Source organism: Zeugodacus cucurbitae, chromosome 4, assembly GCF_028554725.1.
Source record: "Zeugodacus cucurbitae isolate PBARC_wt_2022May chromosome 4, idZeuCucr1.2, whole genome shotgun sequence".
Classification (NCBI taxonomy): Eukaryota; Metazoa; Arthropoda; class Insecta; order Diptera; family Tephritidae; genus Zeugodacus; species Zeugodacus cucurbitae.
Genome location: NC_071669.1, coordinates 44,896,714 through 44,920,360, shown reverse-complemented (window position 1 = coordinate 44,920,360; position 23,647 = coordinate 44,896,714). Strand labels below are relative to the sequence as shown.

Below are 23,647 nucleotides of genomic sequence, written 5' to 3'. Positions count from 1 at the left end.
CGAATTTGAAAGCTAACTTCAGAAATCGGAGAATGCAATTTTTTGACTTATGTATAGTTCAGACCAATACCCAACCGATGTTGAGCAGTGTTATAGGTGCTATAAGATAAATACATATTTTAGTGATAGAAATTATCAATATTTCTGAATAAAGGAAAGTCAAGTTGCCAATTGAACCTACATGTATGTGTATTTAGTTTAAATTTTTTATTCTTTTTAGCTTTCTATAATTATTTTATTTGTTTATAACTTTTTCCGTAATATACGAGTAAAAATAGAAATAGAATTCGCTCAATTCCCTCGTAGTAAGCGCAAAAATGGGTTAGAAAGTAATAAAAACGATTTTGATGCACTTTTCAGCAGTGTCTTCGTGCTTTTGAGTGTCATTTTGCCAACATTCGACAAGTGTCAGGATGGCCGAGTGGTCTAAGGCGCTGCGTTCAGGTCGCAGTCTACTCTGTAGGCGTGGGTTCGAATCCCACTTCTGACAAATTACTTTTTATTATTTTTTTTTTACTTATATATTTTAATTTAATTTATTGTTTTTGTTTGACAAGCATTTAAGCTGATATTTAAATAATTATAATAAAATTTTTTATATTCTAAATTAATTAAAGTTTTAGTTTAGCTCAATTATATGACCTTGTAAAGCATTTATATGTGTTGCATGTAGTAAATTTTATTGCATTTAATTAACTTCTTGGCTTAAGTTTTTGTTTTGTAAAAGTGCATTTAATTATCTCACTAAATCTTCCTTTTGTTTCATATAACCTTGTACAAGGTTAAGTCCGATTATATATGTACTAATATATAGATGAACGTACAAAATGTACATATGCATGTATATACACTTTATTTTATTTTTTATATAATCAAAATTATGCGTGAAGAGCGAACACTTAATACGCTAAACATTGTTGCATTTAAGCGCTTATCTAATTAAAATCTTAGCTTTACGATTTAGCTTAATTAAACGAACTTGAAATGTTCAAGCCGCAATGAAAGCGAATTTGTTTACAGCCAAGTGAACATACTCGCACACATACCTACACACATGGTTCAATTGTTTTTTTTTTTTCATAAAAATCTGTGTGTGTCTGTATTTAAATTCCAAAAGCGTAAAAAATTAAATCTCATCAGCTTTTAATGGGTCAAACAAACCGCCGCCATTTGTTAGCAACGTAAAAAGGGGCCTCACCGCACATAGTAGACACACTCACAGTGCACACAGCGCGAGTCAATCGTAAGTAGCTCACTTGCACTGTTTGCCATTTATTTTGTTTTAAATATAGTAATTGCAAATTTATATGCAATTTTTATTCATCAAAATCAAATTAACTTCAAATAGAAATCAAATCACTGATTGCGCTCGTTATAATACAAATGCAACAACTGACAGTATGACAAAGTGACATAAAAGTATTCGTTCTGAAAATAATAAAGGGTGTTTTTAGGAGTGTAAAATAAAATTTATATGAGTGGAATAGTAAAATAAAATGTTAAAAATGTTTTCTTTGATGATTGATTAGATTGATGATTCTATTAAGATTCAATTAAAATTAACCAATAGTAATTAATGTTTTGCTAACAAAAGAATTCAGCTGACATGTCATCAGCATTCAATATACATGCATATACCCAAGAGATTCGTAAAAGTCTTTCACTTATTTATATTCAGCAAAAAAGGAGTTTTCCTCGAACCATTTACAACTTGAATACTATATCGAAAAAAACACCAATTAGACAATTAAGAGTGAATTATTAAGCCTTAATTATTCTCAATTTAAATTCAAAAATTACTCAATAGTATTTAATTGACACAAAATTGATTTGAAAGCCAATCTAGACTATCTATATACGAAAAACTATTCTTTATACGAAGTCAGATTGCAGACATAAATAGTGGTATCCATATTGAATATAACTTCATAAGCCTTTTATAGATACTGTCTAATAGACTTTTCGCACAGGAGTTAATTGGTCAATTAATCGGCCTTTGCCTTAAAATTGCATTTAAGATAGATATAAATTAAGTATAATTAACTTTTGTTTTTATTTTAAACGCTTAAAAAGAAATAAAAATAGTGAATGAATAAATTCTTTCTAGCTTTGACTGAAGTGTAGTAATCGAAAAAAAATTTAATTTTTTTTTGCGCCAAATAGACACCCTTTACGTATTCGTACATTTGAACTTCCAACCGCGATCGCATGCATTCCGACAATATGAGAGCCGTGAACATATCAAACGTGTCAAAATGCCAATTAACAAACAGAGGAATTACCGGATAGACAGGCCGACGGATGGAGGGTCACATGAACTCGTACAGTTAGACGTGCAAATGTGCAAATATAAAAACATAAATATGTATGTATGTAAGCCTATGCTCGTATGTCTAACGAGATAATTTGACAAATGAATCCGTAATTACTTATTCATACATACCATACATACAATTATACATACATACGTATATGCACTTACATTGATTACTTGTGCAATTATTGCAATTAAAAAGTGTTAAAAATTTTGGAAAACAAGTTTTGGCGCAATTTTTGGAATTTTTTTGAAAACTAACAAATGTAAAAAATAAATGACAGTCAATTAGTACTCAATTACAGGTGGTTAGGATATGTAAACATCAAAACAATTGCAAATATTGATGGAAAAAATTAGCGTATCTAATTGATGTTTGTCGAGGTAACAGTATTTACAGACAAAAGTACAATAGCAGATGCAAATGTAAACCTCTTAAACAGAGTTCAATTTTGGGGTCGAATCGACCCTCAAGCACCAAATGAGAAGAAGGTTGGAAGGAAAATATTTTGTAAGGAGAATTCCATCAAACATGGTTTCATTTTCACAGATCACTGTAAAGTCTTTCAAACAGAGGTATCTGCAATTAAGGTAGCAGTAGATGAACTGCTCCGAAGTCTAGCCTCCTTCTGGATGGTGAGTACCTACTCCGTTATTAGAGCGACAATTATGGCCCTGAGCTCGCTGAACGTGTGCTCAAAACTAGGCAAGGAGTATCCAGCCTTTTTATTTTCAAACTCGTCGCTGGGCGCTGGGAACTGCAAAGCGGATACGCTCCCAGACTGGTAACGAACCGGGGCCCCTTTGTTCTCTTGCACTTTAGTGATGGAACTCCCGCGAATTTGGTATACGTGGGTTAACAATCAAAACCTGCTCGGTTAAGATATGCTTTTGGCGCAGAGCGGAACGCAAGAGGTCGACTGAACTACTTACTCTTAAAGAGGTTCGCCTTATCGCAATAGTGAGATTGCTCCTGGGATGAGCTCCCAGAAAAGGACACCCGTGGTACTATTTCAACAAACTGGCAACGTGCCGGGGCTCCTTTGCCTTTTTTGGCTTTTGGCGCAAGAGGTCGATTGAATTACTTACTCATAAAGAGGTTCGCCTTATCGAAATAGTGGGATTGGTCACTGAGCACTGCGGAATAGGCATATGAAACATATGATGAATTTAGAAATCCTGCCGGACGCAAACTGTCAAAGCTGCATAGAGAAAGGCGAGATGAGTCAAGTAATTTCCTAGCCCACTGTTCAGTATTCATAAGACTGAGATTAAAACAACTCGATAACTATATTTTTTGAGAACCTTAAGAATTTGCCGGAATGGACGTTATCCGCTCATAAAAATTGGCATCACAAAGGGCCGCCGCCTAACCTAATCTAGTGTTTGAAACAAACAAACGACCAGCATAAACGATCTTATCCTTTCAATAACCGAAAATAACAGTAGTAGCCAGCTTTTCAGCACGGACCACTTGACCTGGTTAGCAAGCTCATTTGATGATATGATACGGCAATCAAAATTTCCTCTCAAGAATAGGAAGTTTTTACAATGTTTTGCTGGAACAATTTAGTAACCTAAAAGACTATTAACTTAAAGTATCATTTGTAAATAAGATTTTAACTTTTTTATCAAACCCATAAGTTAACTATATGATATTGTGGTTACTGTTTACATTGGATTTTCACCTCTTTATTGCTCCAGTTTTTTGCTTTTTTACTTTACTTTATGTTATTTCCAATTGCCGCTTGGCTTGCGAACTCAAACAGCTGTGGGACTCGTAAATATTCTGCTGTGTAAACACACTTTGAAAACAATAATCATAATATAATCGCTGAAAATTGTTTATCACTGCATTTATTGTGACAATTATATACGTAGATACATATGTAAGTACTCGTATCTATATAATAAATAAATATAATACATACATACATATGTATTTATTTGTAATGAATGATTTGCTTTGTTGTCGGTACTAGGCATAGGCAGTAGCTGAAATGTAGCTAGTAAAACCAGGAAATGTGAAAAAAGCTTAAAATATGCGATAAAAAATTAATGCAAGTAAGGGCGAGGTGAATTCGAGGGGGATGGAATGTAATACGAGTTTTTTTGGGGTCTATGAAATATTACAAATATTATTACGATTTTTTTTAAATTACCGCTATTTGAGTGCTGAGCGAGGATATTAGCGGATTTTTAACAATTTAACTATCATTTGATAAATACTTAGGTCCCAAAAAATTAGAAATTTGGATAACTTTCAACTTAGTCTCTTAGCTTAGTATACTCGATCCAGACTTATTTAACTTGACTGAAAAATAGTAGACTATCTTTTTTAATTAGATGTCGAATCTGCCTAATAATTCTGTCTCCAAAAAACGGCGACAATCACCTTTTTGGCTGATAGGACAACAATTCCTGCTTTTCATACTAAGTAATATTTTTATAATCGCTTGGCAACGTACATATCTTACGTTTTTTAGAAAATACAGTCTTCAATTTCCAAAAAAAAACGGTTTGTTTACAAACCCATGATATATTATCATTTTTCATTGAAACAAGTAAGGAAAAGCTACGTATGAACCGATTTTAACCATTTTTGATGCTCACTGTTAGAAGAAAAATATTCCCTCTGAATTAAATTAAGATATCTGAGAGATTTACCGATATTTTCAGTGAAAAATTGCCCTAAAGCACTGAATTCTTCATATTCGATATCCGGGCATCAAAAATGTATAGTCCGATTTCAAATTTTTTTTTAAGGCATGATCTGATACTGATCACATACAGTAGTTTTGTAAAGTTTTATTGCACTATCTTCATCGGTTCCTTATGTATATATTATAAAGTGAACGAATCAGATGGAATTCAATATTGAGTTATGTATATGGGAAGTTGGCGTGCTTGTGAACCGATTTCACCCATTGTCTCATCAGGGTGTCAAGAAAATGCTATATACTGAATTTCATTGAAATCGGTCGAGTAGTTCCTGAGTATGGTTTTGGACCCATAAGTGAGCAACGCCACGCATATTTTCCATTTTGTAAAAAAATCTGAGTGCAACTTCTTTCTACCATTTCCTCTGTAAAATTTAGTGTTTCTGACGTTTTTCGTTAATGAGTTAACGCACTTTTAGTAATTTTCAACATAAGCTTTGTATGGGAGGTGGGCGTGGTTATTATCACTATTTCACTTTTTTCGTGGTGTATGATGGGGTACGTAAGGGAAACGACTGCAGAAAGTTTCGTTTGTATAGCTTTATGGGTTTGCGAGATGTATACCAAATCCTATCTGTGGGCGTTTTATAAATATGATCCTTCCCTGTGCGATGCTTTGTACCAAATTTTTTGTTACTTTCACATAATAAATTTTTTCATAAGAGAACAGCGTTCAAAAGTTACGAGCAAAGAAAGGACGGACAGAAGGTGGCTTTTGTAAAGAGAATAGATAAATATGTACTTACAAATTTAGAAAAAACGAAAAACCATAAAAATCACTCAAAACAACAAAAATAATCCAAACGGATCGTACTGTACCGTTATTAAAAGCCTTCACGAATTTTTTTTCTCAGTTGAGTGTTCCTTTGACACTCGCTATCAAGTATATTAATATATTTTTCGTTCAGTCGAAACTCTTTAAATACAGCGTTATGTAAACAAAGTTATTATACTTTAAGCAGTTGTGCATTGGGTATAAAAATGAATATGCATAAATTTGTTTTACAAGCGAGAAGCCGGTTGTGCGCCGGTCACAACCAAATTAGGGCACTGGCTCAATGTCATTGGGTTAGATTGGCGATGAACCACATACTTATTTATGTACATATATATGTTTGTGTGTATATATTACATGTAATAAGAGCATTACAGCATTAACTTGAACTACATAAATTAAGACACTCATTAATACGATATGAACATTTGTGGTATGTAAACACAAATACTCGAACGCGTGTGTGTAGTGTTATATTCATAAGGGAAAATATGGAAATCCATAAATTATTGATCTCTTTTATTCTATTTGTGCTTTTTGCTTTGTTTATTTTTTAATTTTTTAGTTTTTTTATGAAATTTGTAAAGCATTAAATTTTACGGACTTGCAGAATTGCTTGGGTGAATTGGACGCCAAGGTCGCTGACACACTTTGACTTAAAGTAGAATTTGGATCAAATGCAAATGTGTTTGTATTGTATAAAATAAAGATATTCTCGCCCTAAATATTTGAAATTGAATTCTTTATCGCTAAAGTCTTATTAAAAATTTTTCTTGTTCTTGTTTTTTGTTTCTAATCACATTTCTGGCATACAAAATCGTTGGCACTTGTTTATTTTTTCGTTATTGAAGTAAACATATTTACATTAGTTGGAATTATTCTGAGAATCCCAACCCACAGACACACCCACACAACGCTTTTGCTTGAACTTGTGAAAAATGTTTAAATAATCGGAATTTTTTCCACGATAATAACGTTATAATTATTTTGTTTATAATTAAAAATCAGTTGCAATGTGAAGGAATGAACCCAAATATTTCGATGTGCAAACTGGTATGTATGTAGGTATCTAAGAATTTGTGGCGCTGTAAAACTATTTAAACGCATAACTCGGTTTTTGATGTTTATTGCGACTAAAATTTCCTTGAATCGTGAATATAATCGACCGGTGTGGTTGTTGTTGGATTTTTTCTACAAAATTAGATAATTTATTTTGAGGAAGTTTTCCGAGGTAATTTATTTCCAATGAAAGTCGTAAATATTTTTCTTTGAATTAGCCCATGAATGAATTGGCACACGCCTTTATATCTATATGCAATTGTACATAAGTAGATACAGGGTGCTTCTTATTTATTGGAAGAAATCTGGTGTTAACGAACCGATAAAAGTGAGAAGAATATCAATTCGGAGCATTTCGAGATATTTTGAGATCAAATTTTTAGGTTATCATTTCATCTACCACAGAATCCATCCCCCTACTTCTACAAAATATTAAATTTCAATACGTTTCTAGTTTTTACAGATTTATTTATTTTTTGCTCAGATTTATGAGGTAACAACCAACCGCTTGAATATAAATTACTATGAAATTTGTTATCAAATGCTTTTACTATTCATCGCAATTTAATAGCATTTTTATGAATTCCAGTGGTTGTTTTGTGGTTTGAATTCATGCATACCTACAAACAGTTATAATGCATTTCAGTCATAATGGGATTTTACACAATGAAAACACTGTTATTCAAAAGAACGCCGCAAATCGATAAATATTTTTTTACATGGCTTTATGATTTTGCCGACTTTAATGAAAATCATCTGTCCATATAAATGAAATGAGTTAACAAGTTTTAGTAAAAAATCGTCTACCCTATAATCAAGCTTTTGAATAGAATGTTATTAACTATGAACATTTTTTTCCAAAATCTAAACTAATTGGGTCTCTATCTATCTTTTGGTATATAATAATGATGTGAGGTTAGTACATAAAAAATCGGTTAAAAGACGAGACTAGAGAAAATAATAGGTTTCATACTATTCAGAAAATAGGAACCATACTCCAGGGAACTGGTTTTGCTGAGGAAAATAGTTATTAATTCAATAAAGTAATATTTTATTTCTATGAACAATTTACTAAAGAACAAGGTATTTAATATTCGTCCAAGTTCCGAAATTCACGAGGGCCTTTGTACTTGACATATAGACTTCATAAATTCAAAATTGAAACATATTGTTTGTTGTTGCCTTATAAGAGAATTTGACTTTATCTAATTTTTTAACCAACCTCGTTTTTAAGAAAATATACAAAAAATAGAGTCGTCGGTATACATATAGAACAAACAAAATCCCCAGAACTTCTTACTTTAAAGATATTGATATGGTCCCAATGATCGCTTATATTCTGAAAATTATCTCTAAAATACTTTATTCGAACACTTTTGTTACGAATTTTGACTCTTTAATAACCTATTAAAAGATTTTTAATATAAAAAATAAAAACAAATGACAACACCGACAATTCAATAGACTCGTACACATATGTATTATCATACAAGGATATGTAGTACCATAATCGGGCTGCCTAATGAGCTGGTCACGCAGTCCCTTTTTAGGATAAAACCAGTCTGTTATGAACGTTAAATATAATAACTGCTTACGAATATAATAATTAAGAAATATACACACATGTATATAAACCCAAACTACTTTTCATTATATACCCAATTCGACAAAATTGTATCAATTACAGTTTTTTATAATTTTTAAATTGACAAAGCTTGCATAAGCTGAACTTTAATTTAGGAAAATGTTCAAGTATTTAAATAATAATACAACATTAGGCTGGTTATTGGGCCAAATCAATATTTTTCATAGATTGGGTCATCTGTAAGCAAGTTGTTTCTCCGTTTTTCGAAGTTATACTCCAAAGTGGAAATACATATTTGCCTTCGAATTTCCAAAATAGGTCTTCGGAAAATATTATTATTAATTACAGAAAACTATAAATATGGATATAATCTACCTTATATTGTTTCTATGGACTATAATTTTTGATCGTCAAGCTTTCATATGTCTTATTCTACAAGTGTATATACCCATCATATGTACATACTTATGTATATAGTGTACTTATAAAATTTCTGTAGAAATATGTCGGAAAAAACACTTAAAGGGGGAAATACATATGTACATGTAAAATCTTCAAATCTTGTTATGTAGAGCGTGTGCTGAGAAGACTTATTGACCGATTTGTTTGAAATGGTGAGGCCGTTCTCTAAACTACTATCGGAAGAATAAACCTAAAATTTCAGATATTTTACGTTCATAAAATACTTTATACATAGATACTTCATATACTCATAAATAGAGCATATTGGGACCGCAAACGCCGCAGACAAAAATTTTTCCAGAGCCGTAATAGAAAAAACAATAATTGTATACTCTAAAAAGAATAAATTAAATTGTGTTAATATTAAAATATTTTATACCTTAAAAAATTACCGATATTAGGCATGGACTTCCCTTCTTAAATGAAAAAAATTGTATTAATGAATAAGAAAAAGTATGCATATAAATTAAAAAAAAGTTGTATAAGATTAATATCACTACTAAATAAGATATAAAATTTCCTTTGATTTTGATTACTTCATCAATGGAAACAGCCTACTTCGATAATTTAACTCAAATGCAATTCGACCAATATTTTTTGAAATCTATTTTTTATATTTTTTGAATATTTGATCCCTTTATTATATATATACCGTTAAAATAAGAAGTAAACGTTAATTATACACATATTTAAATGTTTAGTAACTTTCATACTAGAATTAATAATGTCGTCTCCAATAAGCTCAGTTTCGAAATTCGTAGACAAATATTCCGATATTGGAGACTAGCTTTGAAAAAAGGAAAAACTAGTTTTCCCTTCTGACCCAATCTCCTGAGAGAATTTTCTTTGGTTCAATACCCAGAGAAAAAGTCGGTTTTACCGTATAGTGTAATTAATTCAAACCCATCGTTTAACCCAAGTTAAGTTACGAAACTGACCAGGATGAATTCAGTAGAATGGAAAGATTGCAACAGTTTCATCCCGTTACAAATTTGGAGAGAACAATACGACGTGAAGGAAATCAAGGGAATAATGTCAGTTGCGGTAGACAGACTTTTTTTATTTTATCATCAAAATCATGTAGCATGTATCATAAATACTCAAACATTATTAACTTTCGTTCTATAATTTTTATCATGAACCACAAAATATTCTCCCAAATTTGCTGACATACTCACACCGTTCGCTATAATACTTTGCGCCCTTAAGCCACTTTGAAGACTTTAGTCCGAGAGAGTTGGAGATTTCGTTTTACTAATTCAGTTGGTGTTTGGGACATTAAGCGCTAATTAACGCGCCTTCTAGTTAGTGGCTTTTGATGTTCAGCGCGTTCCATATGAATACGTATAATTGTTTGTAACTCCAAGTGTATTTACACGTCAAAAATTATATGATGTTTAAATACACACGTCCGTTCACCCATTGAATTTGTTTATATTGCAAGAGCGGCGAACGTGCCAAGCATAACAAATCGCAGCGCGCTATCTGCTTTTGAAAGCGTGTTGAGTTACCGTGCGCTAGAGCACATAAACGGAAATCGTGGTGAATTACCAAAATGGGAGGTGTAGTAGTGTTGAAATGGCACAATTGACACCAGCTGATATAAGTCAGGATGGCCGAGTGGTCTAAGGCGCTGCGTTCAGGTCGCAGTCTACTCTGTAGGCGTGGGTTCGAATCCCACTTCTGACAAATTACTTTTTTGATTTTTTTTTATTTTTTTTTCCGAAATGTAGCGTTCTTTTTATTTATCGAAGAGTTCTTTAAGGGAAGTAAAAGAAGTGATTTAATTAGTTAATTTATTGAGTTTTCCGAAATTTATATAATTTCACAAAAAAATTTTCTCTCGAAAAATCTCCAGTTCAAACAATATAAGCATAAATATCTGTAAATGAATAAATATCTATAAATGAAATTTGCCGGCTAAGCTACTGGATATTTGGCACGGAATAAACGGAAACCGCAACCGCCATCACCAAAATATATTTAGAGAAAAATACACATTTACCTATGGGCAAATAGCACGTTTACCAAATTAAATTAAATTTTGTGTAAATAGTCGTCAATGGACTTGCCTTTAGAATGTTTACAAAGTTTTGATTCAACTGAAATAAAATTCGGATAACCTGTCGAAGGCAGAAATTGAATGAGAGCTGTCCATTACAGCTGAAATGTATGTACACATGGGTTTAAATGAGTACAATGGCTGGCAAATTATAGTTCAATAACAATTTCACGGCCCACAATTGAATAAATTTCGAAAATATTATAAACACTGACACGTGTAATACATTTCTTGTTTAAGTAAATACAGGGGTGAATACGTTCAACCCACACCAAATCGTCCCTGTAGGGAAGATATTGAAATTATCAAGCAGTAAGGCACTGTGATTCGACTTTCTATGATTAATGGCTACGATTGCACTTATATAAGTTTTCTGAGGGATTTTGATTGAATACTCTGACGTAAATTACGCTTCGAACGGATAACAAGTACGTTTCAGTACCAAAAACTTCTAATGAGCACTATCATCCCCCTCGTATATCGACAATATCGCCTAGAGCTAAATGTGCTAAATGATAAGGCGATTGTTTCCGATTCCAGCTATTGTAGATTTACATAAAGATTACAAGTAAGAGCTTTGAACTGTTTCGCCTTTAGTCTTGTAAAAGTGGAAAAGTCCGGAATGAAGTGGCGAAATGATTACCTGTTCCCAGGGTAATGACATTGAAACAATTCTGTGAACTTTCGCATTAACCTGAAACGCACACTTAAGGTTTTGTTTTACCAAGTTCGCTTTATAATAAACTTGTCTACAACTATTTTAACTCTCTTTGGTTTACTATACCCTGAAGAGTGATGAATCGAACAAAATACAATTATAGGAGTATCAGGTGTTGGTATATCGATATATATTTTGATTTGATTCTCGGATTCAATTTAAGATTTTTCTTTGGGCTTATATGTTTCCGAAAAATCATGAATTCAAAGGGATGCTAGGCAGAGACAGTGAAAGTGGTTCATTTTGACTGCTTTCAATAAATCGAACAAAACAGCATTGTTCCAGCAGGAATCTTTTGTGGACAATTAAGTCACCAAATTTGTAATTGGTAGTTATAAAGTAAAAAAACCAAAAAAAAAAAACTTAATCAAATTCAGGGGTTCTGGATCCTTAGTACAACTGCAACAACAAAGGTGTAGAAGGAACTCAAAATTAAAGAAACACCTAGAAAAACAAGAAATATTTGATAAATAAAAAGAATCGCAAAAACAATGAACTCAATACCACATAAAATGGCGACTGTTTTAAAAATCTTCAAAGTCGTTTATTTTGCAAAAAAAGTCATCGACTTATCAACCTTATCTCGTACATACGTCATGAAATGTTGCGTTGCGTTCGTTTAATTGGCATATTCCGTAGTTTCTGTGGTTTCATTTAGACGTACTTTTGCTTTATATATGTATATATTTTTTTATCGTTTTCAAGCATTATTCTAAACTCGTTTCGTACGAAAATCTGTCGCGAAACTAATTCACACGTGTTCATGTTAAAAATTCAAGTTCACACAACTGTTTGCCGCCACTCACTCACAGTCTTTTTGTTACAGTTTTTATTTTCCTGTGCAAACTTTCGTATTATTCTTTTTTGGTTTTGCTTTGCATTTAAATTTGTATTTTATTGCTTTGTTATTGTTTTTACTTCTTGTTTTATGTTTCTTTTTACTTTTCTTTTTTATTTTTATAAGCCGCATTTTGTTACCTCGTTTCTTAATTTTATTCAAAATGGCAATAAACTTCCTTCGCAAACTGTTAACTATCCAACGAATTTTTCGACAAAATAAATAAAATAAAATGGATTAAGGCAAATTTGGGAAGCAGTGAAGACCAGTAGAAAACAATAATAAAATATTTTGTTTCTTTGCTTAAAATGGCTAAGCTCGTATAAAAGCTTAAACTAACAAAAGATTTTGAATGTTTCTTAATAACAAAAAATTATTTACGACATGCGACCATTTTACTTAACTTCATTATTTGAAGCTTGAAGAAGAATTTTCAATTCAGGTTAGGTTAGGAGATGCTTTGTCGCAAAAAGTAGGCAGCGGTTCACAAAATTAGCTATACTCTTACCTGGGATTATATTTTCGATAAAGCCATATTTGAAATATTCACAATATTCATGGTACATAACAACTCCTGTAAAAAATTCGATCATTGGTCTTTCAGTTTATATTATTTACTCTGTCGGTTTCCAGAATCAGAAATCAGAATTAAAAACTACAACGAGCTTAAATTATTTTCCGTCGACTAATTTGCAATTATATTTGCAATTTATATTAGCATTTCAATGAGTTTCAATTCCATAATACTGAGTGGATAAAACGACTCAAAAGTGTACGTGTGATCCTTCATGTTTTTCAAAACCATTTTTACGGTCTTTCGTTCAATTAGAAAAGTGCTCTAAGTGAAAAATCATATTAAATACCTGAAACGACTATCTAAATTATTTCTGACTAGCAAACCGCTCCGGCTTCGCAGGGGTTTAAACTAACATTTCCAAAGTTATAAGCTTTTAGACACTTATACACACTCTTCCTTATATATGTATGTATGTACTTTCTCGTTTGAGTGGGCTCATTTAATAAAAATAAAATGAGGAAAATTCGAATATGAAATTATATTTTATTTGCAATGAGCTAAAACTTGATTACGACCTCTAGTCTTTTGTGTCCGTCGTCTTTTTATCTGATTATGAAGGTGTTGGGAACGCTCAGAGTTCGACAACCTAGTGCGAGTTTGTTTATTTCTAATATTTGGTCCTTCAAGCCGCTGCACATGCTCCGTACTCGACTCTCAAGCGCGTACTTGGAAGGTTTTGGAATTTTTTTCAGCAAGCAGCTGCGAGCGCCCGTTACTCGACTAACTGGCATGCGATTGTGATGCGAAGATAATGACTTGCAGGGCGATTTTCAGTTACTGATTAAGCACTATTTCCAGAAAGTTGAGATTCTAGCAATAAATATAGCCCATGTTACTCGGGGTGAATGTAGCTTTCCAATGGTGAAAGAATTTTTGAAATCGGCACATAAGTTTTCGAGTTTATTCATTACAATCAGACATACAAATCTTTTCTCTTTATAATAGTAGTATAGATATGATTTTCATATCTATAGTAGCATTTTAGATCAGAAAAAAAGTTTTTTGATAAAATAATGAAAAATATAATTATTTAGAAAATAATAAAATGCATGGCATCATTAATATTACCAAAATCTGTGTGTAGATATTATTTAATGTGGCCTGGCTTTCCTATACAAGCAGGATTTTAGAAAGGAATCTCTTATGTTTATGAAATACTATTTTTGAAACGATAAGAATGCTGATACCAAAAAAACCTTTGATCAATGTCCCGGCTATGTCAAACATTCCGTAGAGATCGCCGACGATAAACCCAATAGTTTTCCAAAAGATCTGTTTGGATTCTCTGTTTGGATTGGAGAGAGCTTTTTGTAAAGATCGACCGATTGCATGATTTGGATTCGGATTGTTTGAATCCACCGTATTCTCCGGTTATGGTCTACCGGGACTGGTAGCTAGAGAATAGACGTTGGAAAGAAATCAACGAGGCTATAGTCAATTCAGAAGTAAAGCATTATACATACAATAGACAAAAGTGGTATCAAAAGTTGTGAGAAATTAATTGTCTTTAAAACAATACGAACTTTTCTGCCTGCAGATAATATAATATCATGAAAATACGATATTACGCGAGCTTTAAAATACCAGTTTGCAATTAAAGTTTGTGATAAAAAAATCGAACTAGACAGATAAGAATTAACATTTAGAAAGTTGATTTCGAAAAGGAGCTTAAATACGTGGGCGAAGCAGTATTTCTCTGATATCGGAACAAAGTCTAAATTGAAAGTGTTCTTGGTAACATATTATACATTGTCTTATATAGTAATGTATTTGTTTTGAAACAGTATGAATTTTGTTGTTTTCTAATTGAAGTTAGATAATCAAACACGCGTAAAAAATACTATTAATTGTAATTAATTGTAAAGTAGTTTAGGATTTGGTGATTTGACTACAGAAAAGTTAAATACTATATATGAGAATTAAATTTATAGGGGTTTCGAGTAGTCACATCTCGCTGGATTGATATATACAATAAATTTGAATTAAAATTGTCATTTATATATCAAAGGAAGTATAATACTTCAAAAACATATATTAAACTGACTTGTTTCTGCAACATCTGTATGTCAATATGCAATGCATCAATATTATAAACAAAATCAATCAAAATAAATACAAACAAAGAAAATTATCGCATTTCTTAAATTTATGCAATCAACATGCTATAAAAGGTTGGCATTTTGCTAAAACCGGTAGTGAAATTGCCTGTTTGTTGCCTTTATATTGCCAATATATACACACATTTTTAGTTTTGTTAATTAATTTGCCCACTGCTATACACAGAAAGCGTGCAAATATTTGTTTGTTTGTGCAACATCGCTACGCCCTCTCATCATTAACTTTTTATTTATTTGTTATTTACTAACGAACAAAACTAAATAAACAAATCGCCGCTACCGCGCATCTGTATGTTTGTATTTGTTTGTTTCTTTAACCGGCTTTATTAAAGAGGTCGACACCAAAGTGCACAGGAAATCGCGAAAAAAAATTGACAAAGAAACTATAGTAATAATTCTTAAATAGAGGGTTCAGTGTTGAAATTTCTTCGGGGTCTGTTGGAGTTGAAACACAGTAAACAAAACCTAAAATATTACAGATTTATCTATTACTACATTTGATAGCTGGTGAAATTTTCAAACTGTTCCACAGCCGATATAATGTTGGAAACTGCAAAGAGCATATCGGAGAATTATTCCAATGTTCTTTGAGTATTCTATATATCTCTACTGTTCTCTGAGTCATTATCAAAGGTTTGAGGTTAGAAAAAGGGACTATTCATTTATCTAATCGTTTACTAGTTGATTGCTAATCGTTTCATTTATATAAATAGATATTTTTATACTCTCGCAACAAAGTTGCTAAAGTGAGTATTATAGTTTTGTTCACATAACGGTTGTTTGTGTCCCCAAGAAATAATAGAGTTAGATATTATACAGTGGAACTTCTCTAACTCGAATCACCATGATCCACAAAAAAACTTCGAGTTATAGAATTTTCATTAAAACATAAAATTTTTCAAAAAGGCGTAAAATGTAGATTTATACCCAGCCTTATTTATTTACTTCGTTAAAACATGTATTCGGTAGTTTTGTTTGTTGCAGTTTGAAATTGCCCGGCTCTTGATGTCTGTATCCCATACTTTTGTTACATGATTTATGCAATCTATAAGTGTAATATTATTTTTTGTTCTCCTCCATACGATATAGAGGGACTCTTTTAAAATATTGCCTCGATATGCCTTTGTCGAAAAGTTTGATTTATGGAAGGAAAATTGTAAGAAATTTGACTTCTATTGCCAATTCAACAGTTCGAGTTATGGAGATTTTCGAGTTATAGAAGTTCGAGATATGGAAGTTTTTGAACACTTCCCAGTTACCATTTTTACACGGATTTTTATACTCTCGCAACAAAAGTTGCTACGAGAGTATTATAGTTTTGTCCACATAATGGTTGGTTGTAAGTCCTAAAACTAAACGAGTTAGATATAGGGTTATATATACCAAAGTGATCAGGGTGAAGAGTGGAGTTCAAATCCGAATATCTGTTCGTCTGTCCGTCTGTCCGTACAACGGATAACTTGAGTAAAAATTGAGATATCTTAACGAAACTTGGAACACGTATTCCTTGGCACCCTGAGGAGGTTGCTTTCGAAGATGGGGAAAATCGGATCATTGCCACGCCCACAAAATGGCGAAAACAAAAAACCTATAAGGTGTCATAACTAATCCGTAAGTAAAGTTATGAACATAAAATTTGGAACAAAGCATCGCATTAGGGCATATTTGAATGTAATTTTTTGGGGAAGTGGGCGTGGCCCCGCCCTCAAATCGGTTATTTGTATTTAACTCGCAAACCAATGAAGCTATATAAACCAAACTTTCTGCAGTCGGTTCTCTTACATACCCCATTACACACCATGAAAACAAAATGATTAAAAGTGAGTTAACTCACTAACGAAAAACGTCAGAAACACTAAATTTTACAGAAGGAAGCTGCACTCAGATTTTTTTACAAAATGGAATATTTTCTTGACACCCTAATAACACGGAAAAAATAATGGGCGAATTCGGTTCACAATCACGACTACTTTCATTATAACTTAATTTTGAAATCCATCTAATTCCTTTACTTTATAATGTATACATAAGGGACCAATGAAGATAGCGGAATAAAACTTTACACAATCTCTGGCTTCACTTGACGGAAAACGGACAATAACTTTTCAAGGCCCCAGATATCGAACATGTTGAACTCAGCGCCTAAGGATAAATTTTAACCGAAAATATGGGTAATTTTCTCAGATAATTTAATGTAATTCAGAGGAAATTGTTTTCTTTTAATAGTGTGCCTCCAAAAATTATTAAAATCGGGCCATAACAGCTCCATATACCTAATTATAGGTTTTTCAAAAATGCGGTGGACTTAATTTGTAGTCAGAACGTATTTGAAAATTTTTTAAACAATTTAAAACAAAATGTTTAGAATGTTTCGACCCGTTCAAATACTTTATAAATAATTTTCAGAATTTTGAGATTGATTACTATTTGCTCAAAAATTTTTCGAATTAAATTGATAAAATAACTAAAATTCTATAACCAGGGTATCAAGAGAAAATGGAGCATGATAATATGGACATCAAATCAAACAGATTTAGACAAAATTTCTGTAGAAGTAATTTATGAGAAGCGTTACCATCTTTAAACAAATTTAGTTCAATAAATTTAATAGAATAAATATCAACAACCAGCAACTGATCGGTAGCGGGATGCATGAGTCGGCTGAATCAGCTGCTCTTAAAATAAATTACCACGCCGATGAGGTTAAGAAGACTATCGGCCCCAAATTTCCTTAGTATCTGCACCTAATCTAACCTGTCCAAGTGCTGGATACCAATAAGTCTAAGAAGCCATGTGTAAAGATCCCACTTTGTCAAAGTTTATGACGAGCCTGAAGAAAATTTAGTCCAACGTTTGCCATCCTTTTTTGTGGTATTTTAACATTTTTTATACATTTTAAATATGCTTGATCCAAACTAAGCAGAGTAAAATCCAACGAAATTTCTCAAACCCCAAAATTCTTAAAATAGTTGTCTTAAAAATATCTGCGTAAAATGTCAACACAATCGAAAAATACGCTCGTCATAGTTGTCTCACGTGCTGCTGCTGCTCGCTCTGGCATTGGCTCTCTTATCTTTTACTTATATTATATATGTACCATATATTTATTAATATAAATTTGTTTAATTTTTTGTTGATTTAGAGCACATAAATTTTCCTCAATTTTGTTTTTGTATTATTTTAATGTTTTTTGCTTTCTTTGTTTTTGTAAAAAGCTTATCTTGCCTCTTCAGACTTTTGTGTATTAATTTTCATTTTGTTTACATTTCTTCGTATCTATCTATATGTATGTTTGTATGTGTGTGTTTGTATTTGTTTTTGTGTTCCCATGCGCTTTACGCTTTGAAATAGACAATATTTGGTAATCATAAATATTAGTTGTTGTTGTTCGTTTTTTTTTTTTTTGTTGTCAAAACTGAAATTTATCGTTTATTCAACTTTTTCCTTTATGGATTGCTTGTCTTATGGGCAGAGACCAAAGCGAAATAGGAAAACAATAAAGTTATTTGTGCTTCGACACATATTTTGTTGTTGTTGTGATTGCTTGAAATTACAGAATTTTAAAAGTTGCCGAACAAATATGCAGCCCTAGCCTTTATTGTTTTTGTTTTCGTCTTTTTGTTAGTGGGAACATTTGCATTTCAATAATTAAACCCAATTTTGTTTTCCATTTCCGCCTATTTTTGTAATTTTTCCGTTTTTTTCTATTTTTGTATTTTTTTTTGTAAAGCCCTATAATTTGCATGGCCCTCTACGCATTTAATTTCGTTAAGCCGTAAATGTGAAGACTTCCAAAATGCCCAATTTGAAGCGGTAATTTATTTTCTTGTTGCCTCAAGGTTGCAATTTTTTGGTGCTTTTCGTCTGCAGAACAATAAAAATTGGAAAATTATACAAAAACATAATTGTTGTTGCCCACTTATGTAGTTATAAGCATTTGGAAAATGTGTGTAGGTTCAGAAGAGTCAGTTGTATGGGCGCCAGATTGAGCATCACAGGGTTTTTGCGTTCCCATATTAATTACAGTGTTTAAGTAGAGACATACCTACTAACATATATATTTTTTAATGAACAAAAAATGTAAATAAATATAGTAAAATCTGAATTCAATTTGCGGTCTCCCATAATTATTTAATATGACAAAGTGGGCTACAAAGTGGCAGCGCTGGAATATTTTTATTTACATATACACTGATTATTGCTGAATAATTGTGCTAATGAAGGTCAAATAAGTCATTCATTCACTAGCAGAATATTTCACAACAATATTAGTGTATATTTTTCAATTTATGAATGAATTAATGCAATTCATTTTTAATGCGATTGTTTTGCTTGAATTTTTAGGTAATCTCGTACGTACGTTAATCTCAATAATAATATTTCTTTGTGTCTATACGCAGTATTGACGTATTTCACTAGACAATTTTTACTACAAAGTATTAATCTAAGAGAGATTTCTACATAACTAAAGCTGCAGAACGAACGATTGATTTGATTTATTCTTATCTGATCCATCGAAAAATGTAATGATACTTTCAGAAATGACAATATAATAATTGAAAATGTTAATTTGATTATTATTGAGTAGTAAATAGACTTGTATCTCTCTGAGCAATAACATCATGGAAGTATAATCGAAACTTGAGTAAGCTCTTATTGAACTTACTTTATATCTTTCCTCAATTACTCGAGCTATATACTCTAAAGTCTGTAAATAACAGGTATATTATCATCTTGTTCTAACTGAAATTGTAAGATCCGATAGTAAGGACGCCCACTTCCTCATTAATGTAAGTAGAAAATGCCGAATTTAACCTTTTCGGAAGATGTTTCAGGAATACATAGATCCGTTTCTATATTAGAGCTGCTCACTTTTAAATACAATTTTAAATCTCCCAAAAATTTTGACCAAGGTTTACAGACAGAAAGGTTTACTACTCAATAGTAGTTAGGGAATAAGCAAATATCAAGCTTTTCGTATATCAGTTTTAACGGTATTTTTACTAAAGAGGAGCATACAATTCCGGAACCAAAAAAACTTAAAAACTTAAAAAAAACTTAGAGTAGTAGTTTCCTTAAAATCAGGATACAAAAATACTTTTTGGACTTTGCGCAATTAATTTGAAGAGTTTCCTGAATTCCTGTGTGGTCGAATCTGAGCTCAAAATTCGTATGGTATTAGACCTATGTATATATCCTTCTATTTTCGATTTGTTTTAAATATAAAAGAATTATTAAATGCTTCTGTGAAGCCTCGGACCACTTCGTGCTGTCTATTAATTTTAGGACAAGTCTTTCTATATCTTATGGGAGCATCCCATAACAAACATTTTTCTTTTCTCAATAACGCATATTTTGCTTGTTGACAAAGCCATTCAGTCAGAAATGAGCCGACCATAAATAGGACGGAACTTTCTTAACGTTGAGGCTACTGACTCCGAATTTCGGCAGTAAATTTTAATAATTTCAACTCGTTGTTGGATCGTATATCTTTCCATGATGGAACGGCAAACCTTACTGAAGAGAAATATCAAAAGAGCAGGAAAAATATGGCGTCGTTTGCTATCCTTACTTTGGTACAACTGGACGCTATTATGGATCCATCTCAGCTCTAGGAGCTAATCGATAATAAACAATAAAATCGCCCGTCTTTATTCTCATGTTTCTTTTTTAACATCTTATTATTGGAACAATGTCATTGAATTTTGACAATAATATTAGATCGCTGTGTTTTGATATAGGTTTTAGATTCTTTAGTTTCTCGAATGTGAGAATAAAGTCATTGAAATTGGAAATCGAAATATATGATGAACAGATGAAAGTAAAGTCGTTGCTTTTTGGAGGCACAGGTTCACGACAGTATGTGCATCATCCACCGAAGACTGAAAACCACCCTAGACAAGCAATGATAAAGGCAAAACATGGAGGGTCAACCATATTAATTTGGGCTTGTCTTTCATTTGTATGGTGCTGGGCTGTCATGGATCAACATATCTACATTGATATTTTGAATTGCACAATGTTACCTTATACTGAAAACGAAATGCCTCTGAAATGGATCTTACAGCAAAATAATGACCCGAAACATACAAGTCGGCCAGCCAAGGAGTGATTTCGTATCAAAGGGATTAAGGTCATGCTGCGGTGGTCCGACCTCAATTCCATAGATAACCTATGGGGTGATATTCAGAAAACCCAAACATCGCGGCAATAATCGCGAACTTTGTGTAATAGTGAAGGATTCTTGGGAAGAAATACCTAAAACCCGTTATGAAGGCCTAGTCAACTCTATGCCGCATCCCTGTAAGGCAGTTTTTTTCTTTTGAATTTTCGAGCTATTTTAGTTTTATTATCGATATTGAAAAATTTTGCGTAACACTATTATATAAAAGTCGTACTCAACACATAAAAAAATTAATAAACTTTTTATAAGAAATTCAAATATAGCACTATTATTTTTTTGTCCAACAACCGCGTTAAAAGACCAATCAAAGCTTTTCCCAGACGATTCACTGCAACATACATATATCGAAATATATCAATAACTGCGTCGCTCACACCTCTTTTCTTCAAGGAGTATTCCTATATTTTTGAGACTTATGGATTATTAGTGAGATGTTAATGTTTTTAAATACAGCCCAGGAAACTTTTTGCGGATTGAACATTCTATTACCGCTTACTAAAAACAGTCATATATTTATATATGTACAATTGTGTTGTATGTATGTTTACACTGCAACTATATAAAAACGAAAATTTACACTTTCCACGATAATTAAAATGGCATCTGTTTAATGTGTATTTCTATTAAAATTTTGCAAAAATAAGCAGCCGCAAAAGGAAATTGTACGTAGCTAAGTATGTACATGTACAGTGTAGATACGCGTAAGTACGTACGTGCTTACTACGACGAATATGAGGAAAAAAAAGCTTTATTTATATATATGTATGCACTTAAAAACATTTTGAAACTCACCAGGCGGGCAAAGATAAACAAAATGCGTCGGCCAATGAAACATACAGACGCAGAAAATGGTATGTACTCGTATGCATGTATTTCACTTAAAATTCGCTGCAAACACAAACGTTTCGAAAGCCACACATAACGGCACAATACACAAAAATTTATTTTTATTTCAATTAATTTTTTTTTTTTTAATTTGCTTTCTGCCGGACGGCAGGAAAAATGCTACACTTGAACTTTTCCACACAGCAAAGTCAACTGTAAATTCATGCGCGTGTGGCAGCCGAAATGTTTGCCACATGTTGCCACAACTCTACATATTGCACCGCACAAACACTTTTGATTTTCGTCAAAAAAAAAAAAAAAACAAAGTTGCCGTTATATTAATAGCGAAAAAATTGAATTTTCACAATGTTAAAAACACTTTACAGGCGCTGCGGTTGTGTGTGTGCGAATATGTGTGGCGGCGGCAAATAATAAGTGGAAATTACTTTTACTGCTTGCGGACTTTTGCCGGGGTCGTAAATCGAGTGCAGTTGAGGATATTTGTTTATATAGATAAATACATATATGTATATAAGTTATATATACTATTTTTATCAAACAAATTTTATAAATTTTTCGTTAAAATTTTTATAACACACTTGTTATTATTAACAGTAAATTAAAAAAAAAAAAATATTGAAAAACATATTTTTAATTTCACTTCTTTTCTTCTTTTATTTTAATTTATTTCAGGTTTTTTTATTTTATTTAAATTAAATTAATTAAATAATTAATTAAATTAATTTAAATTCCTCCATAATTACTCATTCGCCCTGTCGGTCTTATCACAAACCAAATAATTTATTTCTGCATTTGAAAGCTTGTTTTGACTTTCTACGTATTTTAAATCAATGTTATTTTATTTATTTTTTTTTTAACAAATTAAGTAATTTTAAGCACAACAAGAAACCGACGCATTTGAAACAAAACCACAAAAAAATACAAAGAAATCACAAAAATCTACAAAAATGCAAATTGCCAAATTACTTTTTTTCGCAATTTTTTCCGCTATCGCTGCTTAAGCGCGCTTAGATTTCTAAGCGAATTTTAATTTTCTACTCGTTTACTTTATTCACTGTATTGCATAAAATTAACTTTTTCGTTTCGAACGTATACTTCGCGCGCGCAACTAAATCGTATCGCCGCGTCGTCGAACTGTTCCGTTCCGCTTATTAATGCGCACTGCTCTAGTCACGCTGGCGTCCGTGTGCTCCAACTGAATTGTGGCTGCCTCAGCGCGCGCAGCAAGCTCCAATGCTCTCCAATGACTTTGTTAACATGCCACTCGCTCACTGTGATGATATTGGCTAGAGTTACTCAGCGAGCGCCAAATGCACTTTCTAGCAGCTTGCATTCTGCGCGCGCTCAGTTGTTAAATATTTTTAAAACTCTTTAAAAACTTTTTTGTTGT

At 32.2% G+C, this 23,647-nt stretch overlaps 1 protein-coding gene and 2 non-coding genes across 3 annotated transcripts in view; 2 read left to right on the top strand and 1 right to left on the bottom strand.

Annotated features, from left to right (window-relative positions):
- The window catches only part of LOC105221093 (NAD(+) hydrolase sarm1), a 156,943-nt gene extending 133,562 nt beyond the window's left edge, over nucleotides 1–23,381 (bottom strand). The window contains exon 1 of the mRNA XM_011197771.2: nucleotides 23,224–23,381. The gene's annotated coding sequence lies outside the window, so the exon portion shown is untranslated. The remainder of the gene's footprint in view (nucleotides 1–23,223) is intronic.
- On the top strand, nucleotides 408–490 carry Trnal-cag (transfer RNA leucine (anticodon CAG)). The gene has a single exon. It is a non-coding gene; the product is annotated as a tRNA-Leu (tRNA).
- Trnal-cag (transfer RNA leucine (anticodon CAG)) lies at nucleotides 10,522–10,604 on the top strand. The gene has a single exon. It is a non-coding gene; the product is annotated as a tRNA-Leu (tRNA).
- Nucleotides 23,382–23,647: the final 266 nt, after the last annotated feature.